Source organism: Rhipicephalus sanguineus, chromosome 10 (genome assembly GCF_013339695.2).
Source record: "Rhipicephalus sanguineus isolate Rsan-2018 chromosome 10, BIME_Rsan_1.4, whole genome shotgun sequence".
NCBI classification, from domain to species: Eukaryota; Metazoa; Arthropoda; class Arachnida; order Ixodida; family Ixodidae; genus Rhipicephalus; species Rhipicephalus sanguineus.
The window spans coordinates 49,684,333-49,710,284 of record NC_051185.1 but is presented as its reverse complement, the minus strand read 5'-3'; the positions used below and the strand labels follow the sequence as shown (position 1 = coordinate 49,710,284).

At 46.4% G+C, this 25,952-nt stretch overlaps 1 protein-coding gene and 1 long non-coding RNA gene across 2 annotated transcripts in view; one reads left to right on the top strand and one right to left on the bottom strand.

The window, feature by feature from the left end:
- The window catches only part of LOC119371838 (forkhead box protein P2), a 476,643-nt gene extending 459,787 nt beyond the window's left edge, over positions 1-16,856 (bottom strand). Inside the window, exon 1 of the mRNA XM_037642296.2 lies at positions 15,834-16,856. The gene's annotated coding sequence lies outside the window, so the exon portion shown is untranslated. The remainder of the gene's footprint in view (positions 1-15,833) is intronic.
- The window catches only part of LOC125760008 (uncharacterized), a 230,353-nt gene extending 204,949 nt beyond the window's left edge, over positions 1-25,404 (top strand). Inside the window, exon 2 of the long non-coding RNA XR_007417670.1 lies at positions 25,321-25,404. This is a non-coding gene — a long non-coding RNA (uncharacterized LOC125760008). The remainder of the gene's footprint in view (positions 1-25,320) is intronic.
- The last annotated feature ends 548 nt before the right edge of the window (positions 25,405-25,952 follow it).

The window sequence follows — 25,952 nt, the reverse complement described above, 5'->3', positions numbered from 1 at the left end:
GCGACAATCAAACGGTGCCGAGTATACAACAAGGCGTCGCTTTTTCCTGGAAACATTGGAAAGAAGTGCGTGACATGTGACACTGAAAGTGGGAGCGCAAGACTATATAGACCAGATTATTTGTACTCTCGCACCCACGTTTAGAGCAAGCGTACAAAATCTTGACTCCAGTTTTCATCTGTCGGCGAGGCCAGCGAAGGGGCTGCGGGATAGTTACGTCACAGCTGATGGCGAGCTATTACTGACAGCCATCGTGTGATAAGAACAGGCTGGGTGCTAGCGTAGTCGTCCGTTCAACATAATCAGCAGCCCCCCCCCCCCCCCCAAGCAAAGATGGCTGCCCCCCCCTGCAACGATGAAAATTCCGGTCTGTAGCTGCACGACCACGGAAACGTCGAGAAGAGTGCGCGCTGAAAGATACGCTTCGAGAAATCACGTCCCCGCATAATCTTCCGAAAAATGTCTTATCAGAGATTCGTTATCAACTTCTCGGTGGATGCGTTTCCTTTCCGGGCGACTTCTTGCGGAAAGCGAGGCTGTGCGCAGGTTGGAGATTATAATTTCTCACAAAACCCTTGTGTTATTGATCTTATAATTGGCGGAGTTTAACGTCCCAGAACCACGATACGATTATGAGGGACGCCCTAGTGGAGGTCTCCGGAAATTTCGACAACCTGGGGTTCCTTAAAGTGACCTAAATCTAAGTACACGGGCCTCAAGCATTTTCGCCTCCATCGAAGATGTTTTATTAATCAAACCAAATGAATCCAAAAGTCAATTATGGCAAGTAAAGCATACGAGACATTAATTGTCTTTAACTGTAGTCTACTATATAACTCCCGTTCTTTTGTTCACTCATAGCGGAGGCCTCGCCCCAGCAGACTTAATGCCTTAGATTAGCATGCGAGGTCTTATTGGTCAGCCTCCGCATCGTGCAATGTTCACGTGCCAAGTGACGCCCTCTGGCAAGAAAGAGTGCTCTACACTCGCCGCCTTGACTACGAGCGATGCTTGCTAACACTCCCAGGGATTACACGTAAGAAAAATACCGAACGAAGCAGACGGGGAGGCGCCTTTAGTCGTAGGTCAAATGGTAGAGCATCGGACGCGTAATTTCGACCACTTTTATTGGTTTCAATTTACGTCCAAATCACTACACTACAGTTAAAGACAACAATGAACGCCCGCTATGCTTTCCTTGACCCAATTGTCGCTTGGGTTTATTTAGCTGCGTCTAACAAAGAAACGAGCCTCTCGAAAAAGTACGTTTCGTCTTTTTTTTTTTTTATTCATATAACATGAGGAGAAATCGGCGTACAAATAACCGGTCAGCTACTCCTTATCTTTTGAAAGGGTCGAAAATACAACATAGAAGGTTAAAAACTGCATCTCAAACGACGTTCTCCCCGCAACACGAGAACGTTAAAAATAGTACGACGCATAGCGTTCCCACAGTGACGCCAGTACTTAAAAAAAAATTGGCAGATCCCACGTGTTGTGAGAATCGGTTTCATGCGAAGCAATCATCGAGCACTTCTGTAATGTATTTTATGACTTTGAGCCAAGCGTTACGAGGTGGATCGACGTGTTTTTGTAAGTGCAGTAGCTGTGTGCACATCGTCGGCTTACCAGGCACGTCGACAACACTGGCGTTTAAAGGGTAACTTATGGCGCGACGTAACGTCAGTCCTCACGTTACAGTACATACGTCAGTATTATCGAAAGTAAGTGCACTTTACGGTGCAGTCATGTGAATATCATACGCAACTTTCGTTAATGTACTCCTCCGGGGTAGAGCAATGCTTCAATATAGCTTGCTGAATCATAGGAATACAAGTGTAATGTCTATTAGACTGCTATAAAAGCGGAGCCAACACTGGAACCACAGACCTTAATCTGATATGACGGCTTTATCGTAGGAGTACATATGTAGTGTTCATTGCTTTCTTGTAAAATTAGATAGCCTGCACCACAACAACTGAGGTTGCACCGACATTACGCTTGCATGGGCTGTTTTTCTAAACCAGTTTATATACCTGGCGTGGCTCTGCGGTAGAATACCTGAATGCCACGCAGAATGCTTGGGTTCGATTCCTGCTGGGATCCTAATTATGATTATTTCCATTCGTCGGGTCAACGCTGCCGATGTCAGTTTTTCTTAACGCTCTCGCATTTAAATTACCAATGTCTGTTCTCGCCGTTCCTGGGTAGATATAAACTGTCAATTCCCTGTGGCGCATACCCGTACACCGCCGCCCGTGGTAAACGGGTATGTGCCGCACGTGTCTGGAGGGAAGGGTTTGACGACGTACGCGACAGGATTTTCACGTTATTCATGTCATGACCAGACAGTCATATTCGTCAAATCCTCTTACCCTCCCATGCCAGTTTTGGTCTACACCAAGTTAAGGAGGCGATCACGAGAGCAGCCAGACGTAGGCGGCTAGATAGATAGATAGATACGTAGATAGAAACGCTCAAAGTGCCAAAGGTTCGCTAAGAAATGCTTCGCATTTAAAAAAATACGTGGCGCATAATTATACCACATGCATGACACTACGGAACTGCTGTAGAAAGTCTCAGAAAAGCTCGAACAGTAATAACGGAAGAGTAAAAAAAGGTGTCGCATTGCTATATTGTTGAGTACGTGGGTTCGATTCCTGGCCCCGGTGGCCGCATTTCTAAAGCGGGCGAAACGTAGAAACCCGTGTACTTAGAATTAGGGGGTCCGTCAAAGAATCTCAGCTGGTCAAAATGGATCCCGAGTCCCTCACTATGACATGCATCATAATTATAAAGCGCTTTTCGCGCGTAAAACCTCAGAATAGAATGTGAAATAAATTGTTTGATCAAACGCATTTTTAATAAAAAGCGCTGATCTGCGCCCACATTTCATCTAACGTCAACTCGACGACACTACGCCTACAGCGTTCTGGGAGATACCCCAAGCGTCTTAACGCGCTGGCTTGCGGGGCATTCGGGCGTTTCAGCAGTGACGGTAATACCGTACGGTATGTAGGGAAATACGGTACCGTCGTGGTCAACACGCAGCTTCTTTGAAAACGGTTTGACCGCGCGAGTTGCTTATTGCGTACAGTAACTTGATCAAATGATCAAAATGGCTAACAGAAGTGCTTTAGAATAAGAAAGCTGCGTGCCGCCGACGACGGTACGGTATTTCCGTTCTTCATTATAAAAACATCGCAGCAACACGAGGACAGAATGAAAGAAACAACGGGACGGGTGGACTCGCAACTGAGAAGTTTATTCGAAAAAAAAAAAAAGACAGATACTTAAGTACATAAAGACACGTGACTTTGACAACCCAAAATCAGAGTGATAGCTAGAGTGATGCTCTAGTTTGGCTATCACTCGAGTTTTCTGTTGTGAATGTCACGTGTCTTTCTGTACTTAAGTATCTGCTTTTTCGAAAAAACTTCTCAGTTGCGAGTCACCGCCCGTCCCGTTGTTTCTTTCATTCTGTCCTCATGTTGCTGCGCTGTTTTTATAATAAATGCAAACCAACTTGCCCGGATTTCCCTTCTCTTAAACTTTATTTCTGTTCTTACCGTACGGTATTAACGTCACTGCTAAAACACCCTATTGTCTAAGGATTTTCGCCTGGTGAGGCACACGCCTGTGGCGTGCTCGTTAGGGCATCTGGCCGCGGTACCAGAGGCCGTGCGTTCAAGCCCTGTCGACGGGGCTTGAAAAATGTAAACGCTGTTATAGCAAAGCTATGTGCGTCTAGGTTCTGGTGGATCGCGTCCGCGGACAAAACGGCGCGTAGAACAACAATTTTCGGCGCCCCTCGCCATCTCCAATGCCTCTTCATAAGTGTCGCGATACTCGGCGGCGGCACTTCCCACCAATCGTTGCGGCCCTTTGTCTCGTTACGTAGAGATGGCGCTAGCGCTGTTATCACTAGTTGCCCTTTGGACTCGCTATGGAACGGAAACGTGTCGTTCGCTCAGAGGTAGATGAGCGGCAACTGAAGGAGCGCCGACGCGCACAGAAGCGTGAATGGGCGCGAAAACGACGTGACGCCGCGTAATATATATATATATATATATATATATATATATATATATATATATATATATATATATATATATATATATATATATATATATATATATATATATATATATAAGTAGTGAATATAAGTACCTACTATAGCTATATAAGTATAGTACAGCAAGTATATAAGCAGGATGTATATCACGAGCAACATAATACATAGATTCACCATACGAATATTCACTGAAGAAGACCCATCGTAGTCACGGCTTCGCTCGCATCCATCTTCGCAATAGTGGAAAGATCCTGCATTTTTATCCTGCGTAGAGATATACGCTCCACTGACGTCCATCCTATGTGCGTGTGCGCGTACGTACGTGAAGTCACTCGCGGGTTGACACACGGTCGTTCAAAATGGTTGGTAGGTGGCTCGACAAATGATATACGGATTCAAAACGAGATAAACGAAACAGAGTCTCGTGGCCCACGACTCGGGCCCGTTATTCGCAAAAATTCCTTGCGTTAGAACAGTCGTAAGAACATTTAACTCTCTTTGCGCAGAAGTACAAAAAGTACTGGACACTGCGAAAAAAATACACATACAGATAACGCCGTGTCCAGTACTTTTTGTAGTTCTGCGCATAGGAAGTTGATCATGTTTAACCAGCTAGCCCATTGTCGGTTTTTTAAAAGTTAAGAACATCTCATCAACGAGACAGGCAGGTCGATGACAAAGATCACTTAATTACTAACGGAAAGCTTTTCGAATTCTGCCCTCGATCTGCAGCGGCTACTTGTCACCGCCATCGACACTGCACACCACGGAGAACGCTCCGGGCCGAGTCGACGACAGTTAGGTATACCACCCCTGGTAATCAGAAGGGCGTCCGCGGCTCGAAATCACCGCAGCAAGAAAAAAGAAAAAGAGCTGGTGAACTCATAAACCGAGGGACAGTGAGAGGCTCCAGTAAGAGAGAGAAAGAGAGAGAGAAAAACGCTGTAAAACAGAGGAGGAAGAAAACGGCGAACGCTTTTACGTGTTTGTGCGTGTGTGAATGGGAACGCAGGCAACACTGTACACACATACATAGACGGCGATGCGAGAACACGACGAGGGCTGCTGCTTTTTGCATGGCGTCGCCGCTCTCCGCCGCTTCTCGATGTCCAATCAGAAAGCGGAGTCCGCTTGTCACCCCCTCCCCCCTCCTCCTCCCCCCGCGCTCTCGTCCACCTGTTTACCCACCCACCCCAACCTCGCTGGAAACCCGTACGCTACCACACAGTACGTCAGAATAAGAGCCCCGCCGCAACGCCAACGCCATCTATCGCCGGATACGGGGACAAGCTCTTTCATAAGTTTCTGTTTTTTTTATTTCAGTATATGTTTTTGTCCTTATGCTTCGTTTCGGGGAGGGTATGGTTCATCCACCCCGGCAGCCCCGGTGTCGGCTAAACCCACTCCTCCCGAATAATGTGGGAGTCGTTGTGTAAGTCATTAAATGCGAATGTTGGCTTTTGTGCAGCCGTACCGTGTCGAAATATTAGGTGCATCAAATGAAAAAAAAGTAGCAAAGGTCTATTATTATTATTATTATTATTATTATTATTATTATTATTATTATTATTATTATTATTATTATTATTATTATTATTATTATTACCCACACTTACAGATTATTTCTAACTGCGCTCAAAAAATCGATGAGTCGTCGTTTCTTGCTTTCTTTCAGGTATAAAATATGAAAAGTATTGACACCACCCTCCCTCCCTCTCTCTCTCACACACACACACACACACACACACACACACACACACACACACACACACACACACACACACACACACACACACACACAACACACACACACACACACACACACACACACACACACACACACACACACACACACACACACACACTTAGATAAGCACACGCTCTCACGCACACCATGATAAATTGAATCATTATGAAGAGAGAGAAAAAAAGACAGCATTTGATAGCAGAACAGTAACAAAATCGTGAGCGAATCTGGCTTCAAGATCCGCGGCAAAGTTCGCGAACATATTTGATTTTTTTTTTGACAACAATTAAAGACGGACAGCGACGATAAAATTTTTATAAAACCAAAGTCTCCTTTACGGGCAACCTCGTTCACAATAAAGGTGAGGGCGGAAATGCAGTAATAACAATTGTGGGGATTTTACGTCCCAAAACCGCGATATGACTATGAGGGACGCCGTCGTGGAGGGCCCCGGAAATTTCGACCACCTGGGGTTCTTTAACGTGCATCTAAATCTAAGTACACGGGCGTCAAACATTTTCGCCTCCATCGAAAATGCGGCCACCGCGGCCGGGATTCGACCCCACGACCTTCAGGTCAGTGTTCGAGGACCATAACTACTAGACCACCGTGGCGGGTAAGGCGGAAATGGTCCGGTTATATTTGCTTCAACATATCACGTAGGTAATGCGCACAGACGTGTGGGGAGTAGCCGTCATTGAGATTGAGCGCGTGCGCAGTGGTCTGGATTGACAGAGACAAAAGAGAAAAAAACATTTCAGTGACAATTAGCATAATGCCTAATGCGAATTCTGAGCGCAACTTCATGTTGGGGCAACGCCAACTGTGTTTGACGTTCTGGCTATCCGCAGTTGTAGCAACGTAACATTCGTTACATATTGCCACAGAAACTGCCAGCGCACGAGCTCCGACCGAGGGGCCAGCGCGCGTGACGGAGGAAGAAAGCGAGGTTAGAGGCCAGTGGCTCGTGATATCGACAGTCTCCCCGTTCGCTCTCTTTCGTCCTCGTTCCCTCTATCGGTTACGACGACGCCAGCCAACAACGCGACACCGCTCAACGCAGGGACCGGCGCCTAAGGGCTGCCCTCTAAAAGCTAATTGCAGTTATCATCTTTGGGATAACGCATAGATAACGGGGGAAAAGACGCTCAAAGCCCTTCACCTACTATGAAGCCGTGGCCATACAGCGGGTCTGGTATACTGAATATTCTTATTGTGAATTCATGTATTATCATTACTGACTACATTGGGCGAATAACATGAGATACACTCAAAAGATCCAGGCGGTTCTCTTGCGCATGATGCGTATTATCTCATCAACGCCGGCCCACGACGGGCTGAATATGAAATCCTGTAGTACGTAAGAAGCCACGTTGTTTCGAAAGTCGAAAAATGTCACGACGTTCGTTTGTTACGCAAGTGGTCTTGTCTCCGAGGCAAAACTGTTCACTTTATTCTGCCATGTCGGTGAAATCATACAACTTCGCGTTTGCTTTTACGCCGCGTCCATTCTTTTTTTCGACGCAAAAACGCTGGATTAGTCGTGTTAATCGGTTCACCGAAAATTGTTGTTCTACGCGTCTCTTGTCCGCGGACGTGATCCGCCAGAACTTAGCCGTACACACCTGCGCTGTAAAAAAAAACTGTACTTGTCAGAGAGAACGTAGTAACAATCAAACGGTTTAGAAAACTGAGTTCATTCAAAAGTACAATCTTAAGACCGTAATTAAGGTTCCGTGATAAAGCGATAATCTTAAAACGTAGTCCGCTGACGCAAGATTACGGTAATTGGAGATCGCTGGATGAAAGCTTTGTTCGTCCGCGAACTGAATGGTTATAATAAGCTTCGAAAAGATATTTTTTGTTGTTGTTACTAGCAGGATCGCCTAACAGTATTATTCCGGCCCCGCCACGGTGGTCTAGTGGTTATGACGCTCGACTGCTGACCCGAAGGTCGCGGGATCGAATCCCGGCCGCGGCGGCTGCATTTTCGATGGAGGCGAAAATGTTTGAGGCCCGTGTACTTAGATTTAGGTGCACGTTAAAGAACCCCAGGTGGTCGAAATTTCCGGAGCCCTCCACTACGGCGTCTCTCATAATCATAGCGTGGTTTTGGGACGTTAAACCCCAGATATTATTATTATTATTATTATAACAGTATTATTCCAATGCTACCCCGTTTTGGGTGTTTCATCAGTGCTCCGAGTGGCACTTCGCTGAAGTTATCGCAATTATCTGCCAGCCGTAAATGAGAGGAGATAAGAAAAGATGAGATCGAGATAAATCGAGAAACCCCACAATATACCGGTTGTCGCATACGTACAAAATTCGGCAAGGTTAACAAAGGAGGAACACGCAAAAAGCGCGACAGTTGGAGTTTGAGAAGGCGAAATGCGAGTTTTGTTGATTACGAACACAAAGCCCGTGTTAATATTCCAGTTGAGGTTACCATGGATTAAAGAAGCTGTATAGAAGAAGTACAGTCGGCATCACAAGTTTAGAGACCGATATAGGTCTCAGAAAACTTCGAACTTCCAAGCGACCGGTGACTGTGTTCGTTCGAACTGCACTGTAAGTGTTGGCGGCGCGTTATAAAACAGGCAGGAAATCTAAGTTCAAGATGCCCACCGAAGCAGCGGGAATACTCAGCTTCTTTTTGTGTATCGTGGTCCATAAACTTCTGACGACGACTGTACACGATTGCAACGCGTAGAAGAGATAAACGGTTGTGTACTACAATTGTGCTTCGCAGCAAAACAAAACTGTAGATATAAGGTGCCTTTTAATGACATAAGTTGCGAATACATTTTATAGACCTCTTTTCCTTGAAGTCGAGATTTTGACGGAAGCCCATCTGATCGCAAGGCATCACGATAAGTATGTAGAAGAAGCGCAGTAAAGTTTTTCAACCAACCAACCAACCAACCAGAAAAGAATACGAAAAGGACGTTTCGGTTCCCCTGACGAGAGCCTTTGTTCTCATTCAGCAACAACGCTCTCGTCAGGAGAGCCGTAACGTCTTTTTCGTATCTTTTTGTGGTCGGTGCTCTTCTGTTCCTTTTTATCGGCTCTTTTCCTTCTTGCGCACCTAAATGTTATGATGGGCATGGCGGCTTCGAATAAACTGCGGCGTTATCTATAGGAGGAAGTATACATGCTTGGCGTGTGTAACAGAAAGGCAGGCACACCAAGCCTGATTCTGAGTCTTTATCTGTCTTTAGTCTGAGCCTTAAAGACTTGGTCACCGTTACCTATAGAATGAACCCGCGCAAAAGAACGTTAACCGCTTCAGCCTCGAATTATGGTGTTCTTCCAGTTAACGCGCGGTACTTGCATGAATTTGTTTGAAGTGTCAATGGCTATAATTAAAAATGAGAGTAAGAGTAGTAGTGTGGGCATTCGTTAATTTTACGGTGAGCCCAAAAAAAATTCAGAGTGCATAAACACCGATTTAGCGCTGTCATTCGTGCCACGCCCCTTACCTTTTATCTCTGATAGAAAAACAAAAAGTTTGAGTCATCGGCTCTAGCCACGTGGATAAGAACGATTCCGTTACCGTACGACAAACGAAACGCGGCACGAAAAGCGTAATATCAAACGATGTAGGGCTCTGAACAAGATGGTTTAGCATGTACACAGTGTGAAGAGAAAGCGAGGCATATTGTGTAACGAAGCGCTTCGATGGAACCGCGTATGTCAACGTCCATACACATTTCTTTTTCTGTGGCACAAGCAACGAGTGACACTCTTGTTTCTCTTCTGACCACTTCCGGTCGAGCACTTCCGGTTTTTGAGTATCCAGAAAAAATCTAGTAAAAATTAAAACTGCTAAGAAATCGATGGCCACGGTTCCAGTTAGGTGCTATATTGGATACATATGATACCGGACCACAAGTCTACTTAATATAAGGGCCAACTAAGTGTTACATGTTGCAGCAATTAATGAAGATTAATTGAATGAGTTCATTGAATGAACAGTCGGTTTTCTTGTGTGCAGCTGATATCGTTGCGACACCTGGCGACGCATGTCTCAAACACACGCTTCCTTCTACGTGGCCTCTGGGATTGGCTTCGGCAGTACGACGAAACACAAGGTTAACCGAAGGAATAAACCAGGGTACACGCATGCCGACGTGCGAATGCCACCACCAGACAATTAAGTAAAGCATTAGGATGGCCTCCAAGCTTTTTTTTTTTTTTTCAATGTTCACTAGCAGCGTTTTTGGTCGACAGGGACGCGCTTTCCAAAGCTGCCGCAATATATTTCAGCAGTGCGGCAGCGTCGCGTTATAAATCGTCTTGGGTAAGTTCGGAATTAACTCGTGGGTGATCGCGGCGAGTAAAAGCGTTGTGATACTTCAGGACATATACAGGCATGCATATCCGTTGATACGATATACGTGTTTAGGTAACCACGAGGGAGACAGCTAGTGCATCGGTTTCGTGTATCACTGGACATGTTCAACGGAACAAGGGTGAACTTGAGGGATGGTTTTCTTTGTTATACGCAACGTTAATGACAACCAGTAGACAATCAAGCCAAGGAACGTATAGGGGTCGTCATACGTAGCAATTATATGACAGAAATGTGAAGAAATTAGAGTGAACGAAAAGACAACTTGCAGCCGTCAGGACCGAAGCGGCGTTGACTGATACTCCCAGCATTAAATGCACAGATATACCAGACAATGTTTACTGGAGGACGAGCGCCATCGCAGCTCAATCGGTGAAGCATCGGACGCGTTATTCGAAGGTTGCAGGTTCGATTGTTGGAGGCGACAAGCTGTCTTTTCGTCCACTTTATTTCTTCACATTTCTAACAAAATTGCTACATATGACGTCCCCTATACTTTCCTTGGCTTGATTCTCTATCCGTTGTCATTAATGTGGTGTCGATATGTTCAACAAACTTACGTATCCGCTGTGGAGGTACGGTAGCTACGATGCTCAGCCACTGACCCTAATGTCACGGGTTTTACCCGAGCCACGGCGGTCAGATTAGGATGCAGACGAAGTGCTGGATGCCTGTGTGCAGTGCTATGTTAGTGCATGTTAACGAAGATCAGAATATGGTCGAAATTTCCAGGGCCCTCCACTACGACGTGCCTCATAACCATATCCTGGTTTCTGCACGTAAAATCCCCTAGGCTTATATTTTTATAAACTTAAGTGCGAAATTATACGCGCTCAAGCGTCTTTGTTTACTCAATAATGCAAGCAATACGGCAATGAAGAAACTGCTGAAAAAAAAAACGCCTCTCTTGGAATTCTGCATTTATGGAACCTAAGTGCACTGAATGGAAGCAAGCGTACTGCGCTAAAATTCGATTTTTTATGGCAATTACATGTTGCTTTTCAAAGGTAGCATTCAGGAAGTCTGCAACTCTAATAGGATTATTCATTCCAAGTGAAATGTACACGCTTGCTTCATCCGTCGTCGGGACGTGCCATGTGCTACGCTATAAAGGCACGCATGCGCAGTAGTGATGCGTGAAGTGTTGAAGCGGCTGTCCGCAGACCTCAAGGTAAGTTAGATTTGCATGGTCAACGTAAAACATCGCCCATGTCATTTAGTTCCCGAATACTAATAGGACAGAAATCTGTACTGTCGTACAATGACGTGATGACGGTCGATTTTTTGGTCATATGATACCAGCGATTACCCAAATCCTCGGATAAATAATTGTTACGTGTACTTCAAGGCATTACAATAGAGCATTAGAAACCTCAAAAACTAAGAAAGAACGAAAAAACGTGTCGTCACAGAAGTAGTTGATTGTTTATAGTGCATTGGTATATGAGTTTTTTTTTGCCATCTGATCGCGTTCATTTTGCTGACGTATTTCCGTGACGGAAATACGTCATGAAAGTCTTGGTGGACCCCGGAATAAAACACTTTCGTGTTAAAAAAGAGAGAAAAACGCAGGTTAACACGCTACTACACTGTTGATAATAAAGGGCCCCTAAACCACTCCGAGTTCAAAGACGGAAGAATGGTTTCTTTCTCGCATTAACTACCCTTCCTACAGGAGCTGTCTCCTCCTAGCCACTTATTTCTTCATAAAACACATGGACAACGTCAGCACCAAGCGTTGAGCCTACCATGACTTCGCGCTTTTCGGCTACACGCTGTTATATCCACTTGCGCAGTCGTAAGCACACAAAACGAAGTGAAATCAGTTGATGACGAACGATAGGCATGCGAGACAAGGTAGGACGGGCTTGCAACTGCATAGCAAAGCAGGGTGGGAAATGATTCACAACTATGGTATCCCTCGTATATGCACCAATCGATAGCTTATTTATTCGTGACGTCACGTGAACAGACTGCTGCCGTCACGAATTGTGCCGCCGAAAAGACCGGAAAACGCCAGGAGAGAATAACGCGCGGGTTCTTCGTATTTTCAGAGGCTTTTTTAGGGGCTCTTAAAGCTGTTAGCGGGGTTTTCGCAGGAAACGTCATCTCTGTTCATATATTTCATCAGTCGATCCCTAGGAAGCAACCAGATGTCGCGTGAGATAACGAAATATTGAACGAACACGTGTAACCTAAACCTTTAACAAGTGCGATTTTTTCGGGACATAGTTAAGAAAGAAAAGCATGTTTTATATTTTGCCAGCAAAGAAGTGCTCTACAACTAGTCGACAGTCGGGTTTCTATATGCTCATAATGTATTGATGCCAACCTTAATGGGACCTGCAAGATTAAACGAGCTTCTCTTGCGCAATTTTAAGCTCGAATATACGAGCATTTTCTCCTCTCTTGTTTTTTTACCTGCGTCATTTCCGTGTGCTGAAGTTTCCTTTTGAATATACGAGCTGTGCGAGAAACGTCGAAATATTAAACGACTTTTTCCTGCGGACTTATATTTACGATGTATAGTCGATGTATTTCCAAGGTAGCTTTTTTAATCTCTTACTGGATGATCCTCGAGACGTTCATGACTGAAAAGTTACGAAATCTCCCTCGAGTAAACAGCAATGACGTCATTAATGGTGAAAATACGTAGACATTGCCTGAGACAAGCGCGACCGCCTGAAGGAACGCGGAATTTAGCAGAATGTTGAAATTTTCGTACCAGTTTCTAGCTGAATGAAAGCTGTATTGTTCGTTAAAACACTTGCTGTAATTTTTTTAATTATGATTACATTTCTCGCAGTCGGCACAAGCTTGTTGGATTTTGGCCAGCAGCTACAGCGGCGCGCACGCTGCTTCCAAGAATAATAATATCTGGGGTTTCAAGCGCCAAATTCACGCTATGATTATGAGGCGCGTCGTAATGAACGGCGCCGGAAATTTCGATTACCTGGTGTCCTTAAATGTGCACTGACGCCGCACAGTACACGGGCCTCTTACACTTCGCCTCCACAGCAATGTGACCGCCGTGGCCGGGATCGAACCCATGACCTTCGGGTCAGCAGCCGAGCACTGTGAACACTATACCACTGTGGCGGACGATATTACGCGTAACTATGCGGTGCTGGCCTAATTCAAATGACAAACTACGACGCGAGCGCTAATGACTGCAGAGCATGGATTGGATCCGTAACGCTTGCCAAATAAAAGCAGCGTAACCCACTACCCGCCAGTCATTATCCCGAATATGCGAGCATTCGTCATGCCGAATAATCGCAGAAATGAGCCAGGCTAACCAGCATTTCGCAATCTCGACACTGACGATAATTAGCGCCGCACTTAGTGGTGGCGACCGGTGTTTTACCGTTTCAACTCAATGTCCATCCAACGTCCCTCAATTTTTATAGCGTACTAAAGAAGTCCTCATCCACCAAAACACGGAACTTTCTTATTATGAATGAATAAATACGGACTCATAAGCACGGACTTTGCAAGAGACCGCTGCTGCTGCATCAGTAAATTTACTCTTCGATTTGAATGCACGTTAAAAAACATCAGGTGATCGAAATTTCCGGCGCCGTTCACTACGACGTGCCTCATAATTATATCGCGGCTTTGGCACGTAAAACCCCAGCAATCATTATTATCACGAATCCTTGAGATGCGCGTTCTCCAGACAATAAACGCTACTTCGGATGAGTTTATTCAACGCTGGTTCCAGAATGGTATCGCTTCTCGCTCGCACGTGTTCATCTGACTGCACTCGGCCATTCGCCGATCTTTTGACATCGTGGAATAGCCTGGAGCGCCGCACAGTTAGAAAAGGGACAGAAGAGCAGGACACTAGCGCTGGACTCGCAAGTAAGTTTACCTTGAAGTGTTCGTTTTCTACACGTGTTGCGCTGCAAGTTGTTATACGGTGGACATCCACCAAGGACGGCCTGCTGGGCGAGTTGGTGACTCATCTTAGATCGGCGGTGCGCAAAAGAACGGTATCAAAAGAGGCGCCGTGTCCATTTTCCTTCCTTTTTTGTTATCGTTCTTTTGCCCACCATCGATCTAACGTCCACCAACTAGCCCAACTCGCGATCCAGCTTCAGAATCTTTCACCAACTCCAAGAGGCGAAATGCCAGAGCCCGGCGTACTTATACTTATAGGTGCACATTAAAGAACACCAGCTGCTCAAACTTCCCGGAGCCCTCCAGTACGGCGTCCCTCATAATCACGTCGTTGTTTTGGGACGTAAAACCTCAACAATAATTAACTGGAAGAATGGATCTTGCTACCATCGTCCTCCCCGTAATCACCGCACTTCTGATTTCCTGCAAACTCGCAGAGCTATCAGCATCAGATCTTACGTCATAACGTGACCGTATGTACCAGGGCGGAATATAGGGATGCAAGTTTTTAAGGTACGCTGGTTGATAGTCTGGCTTACTAGACCAGGTGTGCGTGTGTGGCTATATGTGCTATCATGAAATAAGGTAAGGCTTGTAGACGCGGACAGAAGAGAACTCGACAACACATACACCATGTCTACGTATCTGCGCGTCCCACTTCCTTTCATAACGAATCCCTACAAGCTAACGATAACATAATATCTGGGGTTTTACGTGACAAAACCTAGATATGATTATGTGGCACGCCGTACTGGAGGGCTCCGAAAATTTCGACCATCTGCTGTTCTTTAACTTGCACTGGCATTGAACGGTACACGGGCCTCTAGAATTTCGTCGACATCAACCGCCGCGGCCGGGATCGAACCCGCCACTTTCGGGTCAGCAGCCGAGCACCACAACCACTGAGCCACCGCGGCGTCTGTTTATCTGTGACCATATGTGCTAGAATGACAGAAATCTGAGCTAGTTGGCAGGTATTCATGGTAAAACACGGTAGGCTTGCAAAACACGCACATATGAGAGAAGTCAGGACAACACATACGCCGACTAACAATGCTTCGATAACAGTAGCAAACACGCACGAAGACTACACGGAAATAAGGTCGAAGTCTGGGTCATTTGGTACATGACGCTGAGGCAAAAACCAGTCAAGAAGACGCCGGACAAGGGATAGAAGTGACACACACAACGACTGGTATCAGTCGACCAGTCGTTGTGTGTGTCAATTCTATCCCTTGTCCGGCGTCTTCTCGAATGGTTTTTGCCTCAACTACACAGAAAGACACAGGACAGCAGCTAGCGGTTGTCTCGCACCTTTCTGTGTAGTCTGTGTGCGTGATCGCTACTATTATGGAAGCATACAGTCATTACCAACTAGCCCCGGCTAAATGCATTGCCGACTGACAACATTCTTCTGTGTCCGTGTTTCCACGCCTACCGCCTTTTATCATATGTGCGGCTCGTTTGTCTAGGCGATCACTGTCCGCCGCGGTGGTGCAGTGGTTACGGTGCTCGGCTGCTGACCCGAGGGTCGCGGGTTCGATCCCGACCTCAGTGGTCGCACTTCGATGGAGGCGAAATTCTAGATGCCCGAGTACTGTGCGATGTCAGTGCACGTTAAAGAACACCAGACGGTCGAAATTTCCGGAGCCCTCCAGTTCGGCGTACCTCATAATCATATCATGGTTTTGCACACAAAACTCCAGCAATTATCATCTAGGCGATCACTATGTCAGGAGAGGGTCGAGACTCACCGCCTCACTGCATCCTTGCGCGTCGTGGCTGGGTTGATGGCCGAGCAGCGGATACTGAGGTGAATTGGTCACCGATGCGAAGATGCACTTGTCGTCCTCGACGTTCTGTCCTGTCAGAGATGACCGGGGTGGCTTCGCGTCAACCAAAACCGCAGCACTCTCGTTCCTCAAGTCTGAACCCCTCTCTCGAACGTCGTCGTGAATCCTCTAACGAGCTTTCTTCCTCTTCATCGGTGCCACCCCTCGGTATCACGACGTCACAGATGTAGCACAGTTTCGAACACGCGGTAGCACGTTGGGCGTCGTCGAGTAGTTTCTTTTCCTCTGAGAAGAAGCCGCAGTTTCACGTAGATCACTTTTGTAGTACGGTTACGCCGTTAGATTCTGTGGGTGCAACGAGCAAGAAGTAACCCCCCTTTTTTTTTGCGAGGAACTAACAAAACAGAGCACTTTGAAACCAAACTGTCGTTATCTCGGGGAAGTTGTTTCGGCAATCGTGTCGTGTTTTTGAACGCCCGTATTTAATAAGCAGAAATTTGCGCACTGGAGTACGAAACGCGTGGCCAGACACTAATGGCAGACTTCCACATAAACTTTGAACGTGTAACTTTTGCTGAGTCACGAACACGAATACAGCGGAAGAAACACAAGAAAAGTGCGTGCGATGGTCGGGTTATGGCACGCGAATCTTGGAACAAGGTTAATCTAGCGGCTCTTTACGATTCGTTATTGCAGCGGGACTAATTCGAAAATCCTCTGGGACGGCACCGGGTCACGAAAGGAAATATCCGGGGTAGGGTTTGTCTTTTTGGAACGGCGGCAAACAAAACACAACAAACAAAGCACACGGGCGGGAACTTCGAAGAGGGGTAGCACACAAGGTGGTCGTCTCTGGGTCTAACGAAGAGGTGGTAACGAAGAGCGGTTTTGCCACGAAGTGTGTATAAAACAGTCAAAAGACAAAAAACACACAGGATAGGGTCACGGCTGTTGCAACGAAACACACACACACACACACACACAGAAACGAAGTAAAACTGCGCGAGGGAACAAAAAGAAGGGTCTAAAATTTGCCGAAGCTAGTAGAGAGAAATCAAGACGCGTCACCCGATCACTGGTTTGGTGCCGTTGGGACAGGAGGTGTAAGATCGCTCACTAAGCCTTGACTTCTCAGCACACACTTCAGGGTTGGCGCGTTAGGAAGTACGGCGTATGCAGCAGGGTAGCAGGTGATGCGGTAGGTAACGAAGTGGTTAGGTGTGCAGGCTTCTTCCGGAAAGGAGGGACACCTGATTGGCTGGATGCCCAAGGGTGTTCTTGTTTCCCGTTTGGGACAGCAGCCCGAGGAAGGCGGGAGGGCAGGGAACTACTAATTGCCTCACGCAGGGACGAGGAAACGACACACCGGGGAGGAAGGGAAGAAGCAGCAAAAAAAAAAAAAAAGTTTAGAAGGAGTAGGAGCCGAACGGCGTTCCTCTATATCGTCTCAGGCGTGTCGTCGGTGACGTCTCCAAGCCCGCCTGCGGAGGGCCACTTAGTCGACGCACGCGGATAACGGTCCGGGAACTGGGGGCGCGACGTCGTCGTGGGGCCGAAGCAGCGGTCGTAGTCGTAGCGGCGGCGCCGCCAACTGGCGGCGAGGAGGAGAAGAAGAAGGCGTCGACGACGACTCGTAGCGCTGGTGGTATCCGGAGCTGCGCCGGGCGCGCCAGGGATCATCGCTGCCGCGCGCCCACCAAAGCCGGCGACGTAGCCATGTGCCCGGCTGTGGCTCGTCTGCGCCGCACGCTCGGTCAGCGCGGCATCGGCGCGGGAGAGGAGGAGTCTTCTCGTCGCGTTGAGCGCCCCGGAGCGCGCGCGCGCCCGCGTCTCTTGTAGAGGGCGAGGAGGGAATCCACCCGCCCACCTCCTCGCCCTCGCGTGTTCTTGTCTTTCATTGCTTTTCCTTTTCGTATTGGTATTTCTCTTCTGCACCCCCCCCCTACCTACGTGTGGAGAGGAGGAAAACGTTTCGGACCGGGGGTTGCTTTGCGAGAAGGGACAAACGAAACTGCCGCGGGACTGAGCGGCATCTCCCCTTCTCTCCGAGTGCTTGTGTGTGTACGTGTGTGTGTGTACTGAGGTGAAGATGGTTGGGAAAGGAGGTTTGCCTGGTGTCCACGTTGCATCGGCACAACCCTCCTCCTTCCCCCATCTCGAGTTAACCTTTACGGTGTACCTTATATTTAGGCACCGCATCGCCGCTAGCGCTACAACTACTACTTCTACTGCTAACTACTTTCTACCTTTACACGCACGGCAGCCGCCAGTCTCTTCAACTTCGACGTGTCTCCCGTGGGTTACGCTGTTTGTTTGGTGCCGTGCGCAGAGCTCTTCGTTTGCTTTCTTTCTCTTTCGTTTTGCTTTTTTTTTCGTCCCCTACTTCGTCTTCAGTAGGGTAAATAGAATGCGTTCTTCTCATTTCTTTTGCTTTTTTTTCTTTTTGTTCGTCACTGTCCGCTCGATTTTGCTTTCTGTTTGTGTTCTGTCGGGGACTGACGTTCCGCTCACCGTTGAGAGACAGCCGGCCCATGCGAGCCTTTGGGAGAGTCATCTGAAAATTTGAGAGAAACAGAAGGAGTGGAGATACATTTTTTGACATCAAGGTTGAACACGTGCTATCCGCCGCTTAATTCCTTGTTTCTAATAAAATAAACTTCTAATAAAATTATAATCGTCGTAATCTTCTTCAGTGAAAAAAAAAAGTTGATGGAAAGTCAGCAATGGACGTTGGCACCGAACGAAGAAATACGTTTGCCTTTCGGCTTAAAAAGCCGTGTCGGCTTCATTTAATAAGCCTTCCAACCCAGTGTCAGAGAGACGAAAAGAAAAAAGCGATAACGCTGCGGAATGGCCTAAAGATATCGATGGAAGCTCTTAAATGTATCAGGTTTATCTCTTCCTATACGACACTTTCCCTTCGAGTGCGACAATATGCAAGCAAAGACAGCTGTAGCGAGAGGCCAGTGAGATAAGGTGTTGCCTCGTGTTCTCTCTCTAACATATCTGCACACGTATTGGCGTTGCTTTAATTAATTGCCGCTGCCTTATTTCGCCAAATTATCGTTGTTATCGATGTATCGCCGTATTCGAAACTTTGTGAATGCCGTTGCCGACTGCATAGTTGGATCTACACGCCAAATGAGAGTTCAACGAGCAACGCTAATGCTGCTGAACGAGATCGAATACGCGCTTGCACCAGCCGTTCACTGGTGTGCATTCTCGCGAGTACAGTGCCTTGCGTTTGCTTCTTTCTTCTTTTTTTTGCCTCTTACTGTTTTCAACGCCTTATCATTGCTATGAAGTTATCTCTCAAAGAATTAATAATAATATATGGAGTTTGATGCGACAAAACCACGATATGACTATGAGGAACGCCGTGGTGAAGGGCACCGGACATTCAGACCGTCGGGTGCTCTTTAACGTGCACTGAAATCGCGCAGTACAAGGGCCGCTAGCATTCCGCCTCCATCGAAATGCGACTGCCGCGGCCGGTATCGAACCTGCGACATTCTTATCAGCAGCCGAGCATTGTAACCCCTGGACCAACTCGGCGGACGCCATTCAGTAGACTTCCAATAAACTTTTGAACAGAATCGAACTGCACTTTAGACAAGGTGAAGATGACAGAGAAGACGGCATGCATTGAGGCATTTATTGTCTCATCCCACCTTAAAGAAGTACTGACACGAATTTTAAACATCTTCGGGTTGTTGCTCTGTATAAAACACGGGTGTCGAGAACCCTAGAAAGAGTGTCGTGGCGCCTGGAAATGCATCGAGTATATTTTTAATACGGCTATTTTAAAACAACAGTTTCGGTATCGAGGGGGGGGGGGGGCGGCTTCGCAGTGACGTGTCTGCACAAGTCTGACGTGACGGGAAGACTGCAACTCGAGACGTACTAGCAACAGCTCTCAACTTGCTGTCAGTCGCACACGTTTCACGCAAACAACGACGAGTGAAGTGCCGTCCAGAGACTGACAGCGATTTAGGCTGCATGCAGGACGCCGATTTCGCAAACCCAGTGGTCTGTTTGACTCGTCGTGATAATGTGCATAGAAGGAGGGGGGGGGGGCTGGCTTGCAGATGCTGGGCCACGAAAACTTTAAAATCAAAGTAACATATTTTATACGTGTTGTTTGGCTCCTGTGTGTGGAGAGTCTTGATAGTGCGCACCATAAGGAAACTAAAAATGTCCTTTTTGTGGTGCTTCAAAATCGTGTCAGTACTCCTTTAACAACTAAACGATCAGTGCTACGGTGGACGTATACACACACGAAAACGGCTGGGTTGGTGCATTCGACGGTGCATGACCTTATCAAGTGACGTCGCGATATACAAAAGTAAGAAAACATTTGTTTAACAGCCCAAGGTGGCGGCGCCCATGTGTCCTACGTAAAATCGTCTGTACTTGAAATTGTGATGAAAGGACTGCAGGTGAAAACAACATGCGTGCAGCTTGGCGAACCTGCGCACCCTTGCCGACCCCTAACTGACACCTCTGGTCATGCGTGACGTCACAGGCCTGACGGGGAGCAGTGGCGTTGCCTACGACTTCGGCTGAGGCTCTTCGCACCGAAGATCCTGGAATAATACATAATAATTGTTGGGGTTTAACATCTCAAAACCACGATATCATTATGAGGGACGCCGTACTGGAGGGCTCCGGAAGTTCCGACAACGTGGTCTTCCTTAACATGCGCCTAAATCTAAGTACACGGGCCTCAAGCATTTTCGCCTCCCTCGAAAATGCTGCCGCCGCCGCTGCTGGGATTCGATCCCGCGACCTTCGGATCAGCAGTCGAGCATCACAACCACCAGACCAACGTGACGGTTGAAGGTACTGCTAGGGAAGCCATGCGCCCATGGTGGTGTCGACGTGAAACTCGATAAATGTTAAACTCGGGAACACTGTGTGAGGCAGAATATGTGCCCGCCATATCTTGGAGGTACGGTAGGTGCACACATAGTACGTCGCAATTATGAGTGCGGGGACTGTTGGTGTTCGTGAGTAAATATTACCGCAGCATTGAACGCATGAACCTCCGACTTTGCAATGTGGCTGTGTCGTTACGCTGCTGTGCAAGGGGATGAGGGTTCGATTCTTGGTTAATGGGGAAAGCGAAACCACTTGTGTTAAAGGGATCAACAACTAATTTTTATGGTACCTATTTTCTTTAGCGCAACGGAAAGCTTACTGGTTAGAGTGTCTATTCACGGAATGGTAACGTCGAAAACGCCGTGAAACCTTTGTAATCAGAAATGTTCTATCTGCGGCGAATATGAATCGTATACACACGTGAAAATACATGCTGCAAACAGTGAGAGCGAGAACGCTTCGTGTTCGAGCGCGGCGGCTTACTGCGCATGCGTGCACACCGCGCGCATGCGCCGCGGCTCGACATGTTCCACTGGCTGCCGCGAAGGCAGCGCCGCTTTTCACCGTGCAACTCCTTCTACCTTGTAACCAGCCCAGAATAGAACGGGGATGGGTAATAATATACATACTCTAATTTTGAGGACTAATTACGGGCGCGCATGACAGCATCAGACTACGTCACTACGTGCAGCAAAGTGATCGACTCCATAATTCAGCTTCAAGGCTTTTCTGCTAGGCTGCTCGACATGCAAGTTTACTGCTACTTTTAAACACGAATTAAACATATAAAACCTACTCACAACGCGAAAAGGATGCTGGAATCTGTCACCATATTTCACGGTCTTTCCATTTCTACCAGGACCTTATCACACGTTCTGGTCAACTGTCGCTCCCTTTAATACCGAGCGGTCAAGATGATCCATAGCCCTCCGTTGCGCTGGTTTCTTTCAGAACATACTTCAGAACTACATACTTCATAAGAAAGAAAGATACAATACCGTCTTGGGTGATTAATTCACTTGCATACCATTTAGGTATTGCGCAGTAGTTTCTTATAATAATAAGCACAGTTAAAATAATTTACTCGTAACTCTATGCTAGAGCGCGTTCTGAGGAACCATAATAACGTTTTTCCATCCATCCATCCATCCGTGTTGAGGTAGGCGAGTGTTTCTTCAATAATCTCGCCCTTTCTCAGCTATAAGTGCTAACCTTTCCTCGAACACTGTTCCGACTTTTTCCCGGAAAGCTGGCTTCTTCGACTGTCACAACGTATTGCGGTGAAGCCAGATATATAAAAAAAAAAGTTGCTTAAGAAGATACAGATGCACATTAACAGACGTCGCTGTAGAATTCTACGTTAGCACGAACAAGGGGTAACTGTGTAAGAGAATAATAGTGCGCCGAAAACTTACAGCAGTGCGTAGCGCACCGAGCAGTGTGTACATACGAACATAAGTGGCTATAAAGATGCCTGCGCATGCAAAGCTCCTCCAAAAAAAAAAAAAAGGACAAAAGAATGAAAGAAAAAGACAGGTTACTGAAAGCTATCTTCTCCTGGATAAGATTTGTTGCAAGGAGAAGCCTTCTTCTGTAAATCCAACTTTTTCTTGACGAGACATTTGCCACAACAAAGTACTAATACGTGCATTAAATTAGAATACAGGGCTGGTTCTGCGAGACGTTATCACTATATAAATGGAGAAATCGTCAAGTCAATTTACCTGGGGGGATTGATTGACTGATTGAGTTTATGGATGTTTGTTTACAGAAGGAAAGAATTTGATAAAGAGAGGATGATGAGGAGAAAGCCGTACAGACGCGGTGTGAGGTACCCGTGCACACCTGGTAATATCTGCCCACGCGGCGTCGCACACGCAACACGTTCTAAAGACACCATGACTAAAGAGGTCATAAGCAGCTTTTATGACTAATGAAGTCATACAAGTACTTCAGTTTTCAGGATGACGGAAAGGATGAGACAAAAAGCTCCTAGGCAATGAATGAATGAATAAATAAATAAATAAATAAATAAATAAATAAATAAATAAATAAATAAATAAATAAATAAATAAATAAATAAATAAATAACAATAAAAAGCACTGGAGAAGTTGTGATCACGCTACTATATTTCTCTATTGTATAAGCTAAGGCGATTTGAGCGACGAGAAGTGTAAGAAAGGCTGATTAACTTCAAAACCGAAACAAAACAAATTAGCGCCGCTTGCACTAAGCCGCTCGAGGCTGTGTCACGGCAGTGCTGGTGGGCACCTAGCCGGTCTTGGCTTGGCTAGGCTTTTACCCTCTCACCTGTCTCTTTCGCAATCCTTGCTATACTATACTATACTATACTATACTATACTATACTATACTATACTATACTATACTATACTATACTATACTATGCTAAGGAGATGACAGTGAAGAAGCGAGCGTGCGCCAGTTCATGATGATGATAATTTTCTATCTGCGACACACGGCCAACCTCGAGCGTAACAGCTCTGTTGTAAACCAGAACGATTTAAACGTCAATTCTCCCCTTTTGGGGACACATTCTCGATCAAGGCAGTGGGAGAGCTGGCTTGCTAGGAAGGATCGGGAGAGCCAGCTGGCTCTGCTCGACCAAGCCCAGCGAGCCGCAAAGGCCAGTGGAGCCCTGGACTGAGGACCCCACCCACTTGCCCAGAAACGTTATATAGGCAATAAATGTTTTTACTACTACTACCCGACTTTGGGAAAGTAGCCAAAGCAGAGCTCTGACGCTTGCACACCTTGTCCAAGACGACATAATAATAAACGGTAAAGTTCAAACGTACTTACACGACCACTTCATCGAAGCGCGGTTGCATGAAAGAGAGAGGGAAAAAGTCATGTGTGGAGAAGGTCAAGGTTGAATAATGGTCCCTGAAGAGAGCGCGGTACCATCTATTGTTTTTAAGCTTGACATATTGCCCTCGCGTTTGCTGAGCATAACCAGAAGTCGTCATCAGCACAGATGACATGTACGCCTTCGGTTCCCCACAAATACGCCGTGCTAATTGATGGCATCTTATTGTAATTACGATTTAGTCGATTGAGACCAGACATACACGAATATTGGAGGCTAGCCTAATTCTTGACTTAGTTGTTTGTTAGTGGGTCTCGCACGTCGGCGTTCCCGTGCCCCGATGTATTCCTTAGGTTAACAATGTGTTTCGTTGCGCAGCCGAAATGGATCTCGGAGGCTACGTAGAAAGGAGCACGCGGTTGAAATCTGCTCCGCCAGTTGCCGCAACGACCCTAGCTGCTCCAAAGAAAATAAATAAATAAATAAATAAATCAATAGTAGGGGTTTTACGTCCCAAAACCAGGATTATGATCAACGCCGTAGTCGAGTGCTCCGGAAATTTCCACCAGCTGCAGTTCTTTAACGTTGCATCTAAATCTAAGCACACGGGCCTCAAACATGTCGCCTCCGTCGAAATGCGGCCGCCGCGGCCGGGATTCGATCCCGCGACCTTCGTGTCAGCAGTAGAGCAGCGTAACCACTAGACCACCGTGGCGGCTTTCCAATGAAAACCATCTGCTGTTTCAGTGAACTCGTTCAATTAATTTTCATTAACTATCCACCAGGGGCGTAGCCAAAGGGGGGGTTGGGGGTTTCAACCCCCCCCCCCCCGAAATTTTTTAGTTTTGCTTGCGTATACATAGACGCATACATACAAACGCACGCACGAACATAAATAAAATATGGCTGAACCACCCCCGAAAAAAATTTCTGGCTACGCCCCTGCTATCCACACAGTTATTTGACCCTTATCTTATAAAACTTACGCTCCAGCAGCATATGCATTAATTTAACCCTTAACTTGGACTAGAACCATTAGTTTCGTACCACTTTTATTTTTTACGAGACCTTTTCTGAATATTCGGAAAACCGGAAGTAAGTGCTGGACCGGAAGTACTTAGAAGAGGAACAAGAGTGTAACTTGGTGCTTGTGTTTTTAATTAACAATGTTTCTATGCCTCTTAGCAACGTAAGCGGAAATCGGGATTGCAGGTTACGTCACGCTTAACATGGATTACATGTGGTGTTTCTTTTTCAAAAAGAGCCAAATGCAGAAACCGAAACTGTGCTAAATTTCGCGGGAGCGTAAAGCGCGCCTAAGTATCTTTAACTTCTAGAACAGGTGGGATTAAAATGGGGCAATTCCTGATTGCAACGTAAACTCAAAAAGACAGTTTCTAATAAAAAATGAGCCAAATGCTGCATCTGTTTCAAGCAAACTGAGCCACATGCATTAAACCAGCGCTGCGTCAAAAATCGTGACCAAAACAACCAACATGGTGTCATCTAATCTGTTCCATTTGTGTCCTCGTTGGTTTGCTACCGTGTTTACGTTCCACGATTAGTATATTTTAAAGCGAGTTGGCAGCCCCGCCACGGTGGTCTAGTGGTTATGGCACTCGACTGCTGACCCGAAGGTCGCGGGATCGAATCCCGGCCGCGGCGGCTGCATTTTCGATGGAGGCGAAAATGTTTGAGGCCCGTGTACTTAGATTTAGGTGCACGTTAAAGAACCCCAGGTGGTCAAAAATTTCCGGAGCCCTCCACTACGGCGTCTCTCATAATCATATCGTGGTTTTGGGACGTTAAACCAAAGATATTAAAGCGAGTTGGTACTTACTGAAGGACATGATGCTAGACTCGAATATGAAGAGTAAAAGGCCGAATTTACCGCTTCTTTTCGCCTCTTAATATTTCTTTTCAAGTTTAGCGCTACGGTATGATGTCGTTCTCGCGCTTCAAGACGGTATATTTGAAATAAAAGATATATGAAATGAAGATATTGAGCACCAATCTATTCCTTGAAGAAGAAGAAGTGATCCGAAACGGCACGGCATAAAACGAGCTTAGGAGAAGAGCTGGAGCAGTTTTCGAGGCCTTAAATAGATGCCAAGAACAAGAAAACGATGCCGCCAGTCTAAAATAGGGCGCCTTTTGCCACAAAGCACGACTCGCTCTTCAAGTCTAGTCACCGCCATTACGCGCATGCGACGAAGGACGGCACCGACGGAAGCACAAGCAGGATGCTAATTATAGCGCAAAATATTGTTATATCATACATTCGAATCTTTTTAGACTTCTTTTACGAGTTAATTCAAGCACAAAGGAAATGTTCCAGTCTATAAGAGCCAAATACAAAGTTTACTCCTGA